Source organism: Grammomys surdaster, unplaced genomic scaffold (genome assembly GCF_004785775.1).
Source record: "Grammomys surdaster isolate TR1022 unplaced genomic scaffold, NIH_TR_1.0 126028, whole genome shotgun sequence".
Taxonomy (NCBI): Eukaryota; Metazoa; Chordata; class Mammalia; order Rodentia; family Muridae; genus Grammomys; species Grammomys surdaster.
Genome location: NW_021620841.1, coordinates 2,722,563 through 2,726,829, shown reverse-complemented (window position 1 = coordinate 2,726,829; position 4,267 = coordinate 2,722,563). Strand labels below are relative to the sequence as shown.

At 42.2% G+C, this 4,267-nt stretch overlaps 1 protein-coding gene across 5 annotated transcripts in view; it reads right to left on the bottom strand.

The window, feature by feature from the left end:
• Positions 1-4,025, bottom strand: part of Ppfia2 (PTPRF interacting protein alpha 2) — a 428,942-nt gene extending 424,917 nt beyond the window's left edge. For 2 of the 5 annotated variants that reach the window (XM_028754577.1, XM_028754579.1), the window contains exon 1: positions 3,037-3,329. The gene's annotated coding sequence lies outside the window, so the exon portion shown is untranslated. Of the gene's footprint in view, positions 1-3,036; positions 3,330-3,979 lie in introns of those variants that run through there. The other 3 variants (XM_028754576.1, XM_028754578.1, XM_028754574.1) reach the window with 2 other exon arrangements.
• Positions 4,026-4,267: the final 242 nt, after the last annotated feature.

Below are 4,267 nucleotides of genomic sequence, written 5' to 3'. Positions count from 1 at the left end.
TCTCTCTCTCTCTCTCTCTCTCTCTCTCTCTCTCTCTCTCTCTCTCTTTCTCTCTCTCTCTCTTGTGTGTGTGTGTGTGTAAGTGTCTAATTCTTCTCAATTTCAGTTATGTGATGGCCAGAAGCTATAGGAGAGCCTGGTTTGGTCATGGGTCCCAGAATTTTCTCCAGACTTTATAAGGGAAGATCAATTCACTTTTCTGTCTACATATATGTCCTTAGGGAAACGTTCTGGTGGTATTTTGAAATAAAATGTCAAATTTTAACAGTTCAATATTTAATTACTTTTCATGTGCTTCTTTGTGTAAACTTAGTTGTTATGGACCAAAGCTTAATTATTTCTGAACTCTTGGGTCATGCATGGCCTGATGGAAATGAAGAAAAGCTTCAAGAAAAGGAAAAGAAATCATTTTATGATAAGTATTCTAGGAAAAGGACAGAAGGAATAGAAAATTCCAAAAAAAAAAAACAGAAAAGAAATGAAAACTCAAAATACTTTGAAACAGTGTTCATTACTTAAAAGATTGAGCTATCTAAAGACAGGACCTGTACTCGTTCAATACATATATACTGTAGCATAAATTGTAGAGCAGACATGTAGAATATCTTTGCAGACACGCTCACATACTCTTTCACTTTAACAACAAACATTTGCTACTTAATGTATATTTTACACTTTTTAACCACTTTGATTTTCATTCATCCACTATCAGGAAGGTTGAAAGATGCCCCCCCCCACTTTAACTGCTATACATTCATTTTTACACTAATAGAAAACCAAACAAAAACTCTTCAACACATTGGCTTATTTAAAAGGGTCAGTTCCCGAGTCATGCATGGCATTCACACATGGAATAACTGTGACACTCTTGAGAGACATGGCTGTGAGCCTATGTGTTGATTTTCGACACTGAAGGTTAAAACGAAGTAGCAGAAGAAACTGTGGCAGGAAATACAATTATCTACACATTCTTCAATCTATATTTCAAATCATACCTTCAAAACAGAAAGCTATTACTAACAACTTTATGTTCCAAGGAGAGTTTAACTGTTGTCTTTACTTCAAGCATAAGTTTCACTCAAGTAAAGCAGACTACTTGGGTCCCACCCGGTGATATTAGCAGGAGACACTGGACAGTCACAAATTTAAGACCTAGATCAGCGTAAAGGAGAGTTGTGGATTTGGTCAGTCAAAAGATACTTCAATGAAAAGTTTAGGAAATCTATCCAATCTACGCTGTGGTAACAACACAGGACCATCCTACCCCTGAAACATGAAATGAAACAAGTTGGTGTACCTTTAAAAAGTATGTTTCCTTCCACAAAGAAATAATGACAATTTGTTCATAAAATTCCCACTTTAAGCATTCCAGTGGGTTATTCAACAGAGGACACAGAGTGGAATATATAAACAATTATTATAAAACCCAAATATGCTCTCTATCACAAAGTGGTCACCATTTATCCTTACAGAAATGGTATTGTACATCAAAATTTTTGCTTCTGGATTTATAGCTGTCATCCTAGCAGATACTTCTGAACTCTCCAGATTCAATTCATAAAATCCAAACCATGCAAAATTACTAAGGACATAAAATGAATACACGCTACTTTCTTCCAAGCCGATGCAAATGAACAAATCTAGAGTCGTCTCCTCCAAAACGGAAAGATAAAAAGCAAACAAGCAAACAAAAATCTGTCTACAAAAATCAAATCAACTTTCATGGGCTAAGTTAGCTATTATGGTAGACCTCCGATTCTGATATAATCTTATAAAGTACTTGTAGGTACCGCAAAACATAGTCTAACCGTTCCTAAATGCACAGCTTGACTGTATTAGGAGTAATTATAATCCTGTGTGGAATATATTATAGATCCCTGGCATGGTGCAGATATGGTTACCCAGCATCTTGTGTATTGCACCCAGATATATCACATTTTGCTTTTATAGCCATTTTTGGAACTAAAATTGCAAACATTACACCATCACTGAGAAAAGAGGCAGCTCACAGTTTGCTGAGGTCTTTGCCTTTTCATTATCCTTCCTTCATGTCAATGTGAAATATAATTTTATTAATCTCATCTAAATAGATTATTTGATACCCAAACTATTGAAGGTTTCAGAACCCAGTTTCAGACAGTGTAAATTTCATTTTTAAGAGAGGAAAAAATAATAACTCTGATTGATTTAATTATCTCAGTGCTTAAATTTAGCACGAATAATTTTATACCACGAGAACCAACTCCCACGCTGTCGGGATATAACCTTGACTGTCTTCTAAACCTCTCAGGATCCAAAATAAAAGTTTTGAATGCCCAGTGGAGTCATTCAGCAAGAATTTTGAGATCCAGTGTGTTCCTTAGTAATACATGTTCTTATGAGTTATACCTATTCAGACAAGAATATTCCAAAAGACTTTTAATTCTGTAAGTCAATAACTTCATTTAATAACATTGCTAGAAATTATACACTACCACAGGCAAAGAAGCTGTCTTTCTCTGTAGTAAGTTTCTTCGGCAAAGGTTAGGTCTTCGAAACCCTCCCAGCTCCATCTCCGTTAACCCGCAAGGAGTAATTCAGTAAGAGAAAGCCTAGCCATTGTCTGATTACATTACACGAATATATTCCTCCTCCTCCTTAACTCTTTGAAATCCCCTGTCCTCGGGAAATATTCCTACCACGTCTAATGGAAGCATTTTCACTTTCTTTACCCCAGCGTCTGTTCAGATGGTCAAATAGCAAGGCTACCCCACACTGCTGGACAGTTACTGTTCAGCCACACCCCCACCACCCCGAAAGAAGTTGACTTCATAATTTCCACACTAAAATTGTCCACCAGCCCCAGGAGAGAGCCAGCTAGGCAGGAGGCAGAGAAATCGGGGATGGAGAAGATGGGTGGAAAGCAAAGGTAACTAATACCCACAAGGAGGACTTTGCCTGTCCTCTTCCCTGGGGGCGGGGTGGGGCTGGGTTGTGGTCAATAAAAAAAAAATGAAGCGGAAGAGAAACCATGCAACTCGAATACAGTTTCTGTACCTAATGTCTCTTATTTCAGGTCCTGTTTCTTCAATTGTCAATGACAACCGCAGTCTCGGCTGGAGGAGAGGTGAGGCTCACACCCAGCAGTCCTGGACCATTTCCCTAGCAACGAGAGGAGAAAGGCAGCATAGACACTCGCGAGCCCCAGCGTTCTCTTGGAACGTGTCCTGGCTCCTTAACGTGGCAGCAGCTCGGCATCTTCCCGTGGCTCCGTCAGCAGCCAAAAGGAGAAAGGTCCATCGGAAAAATGGCATATTACAAATTTTGCTTTGGGAAGCAGAGCTCGGTTCAGACCATTGTCAAAGGGAAGAGAGGGGGAGGCGGTTCTTAAAGCAGCCGCGGCCCCTTTGCCGCCCAGCAGCAGCAGCAGCCGCCGCCGCTTCGCGTGCAGCAGGAGCCCCGGGGCGGAGAGATGGTAATCCGGGACTGGATCTGACTTTCAGAAACTTAGCATAACACAACTTCTCCCCGTGGTCTCCCGGGGCACCCGGAGGGTGAAGAAGGGTCCCTCCAAACAGGAACTTCGGGATGAAGTGTGGGAAGTACCTGTCTGGAAGGGACATTCTCCATCCCAGTACCCCACCCTGAGCTCCTGTGGAGTTTATGGTAAATGCTGGGAGTTTGATGGTTAAAAGGAAGTGAGTCTCCTGGGGATGCTAGAAACAGGACAGGTCTTCTCTGGGCACCCAGCTTACTTCTATCCTAGGGTGTATCCTTTCACTTAAAGGAAGTGCTTCTTTTCTGGGAAGGTAAGCACACACACACACACACACACACACACACACACACACATCACCCACCTCCGAAGACACCCCCGCCCCATCATCAAGACACCCCCGCCCCATCATCGCTTATTGCCTCCGTCCGCGGCAACAATTTTTTTTTCCTTCCAGTCCCTCTATAATTCATCTGCTTGCATCAGTTGGCAGACAGAAGCAACCTGCCGGGAACGAGTGAGGATGCTACAGCATCTTCTCACTTGCCTCGTGCAAGCCTAGGATACTCCTTCTGTGTCTCCTCCCCTCCTCCTCCTTGGCAATCTCCACCTCCTCTTCCTCTGGAACAAGGGCTTCCCCTGGAAGCTGCTGCAGTGGTTTCCACCGGCCCTTAAATAAATTCTGAAGTAATCACGTCTTTGCTCTCCTCCTCACGCACACGCGCTCGTGGATACATTCCACTCTTCTCCCCGAAAAGCTTCTCCGGGGTTGGTGAGGATCACGCTGGTCTC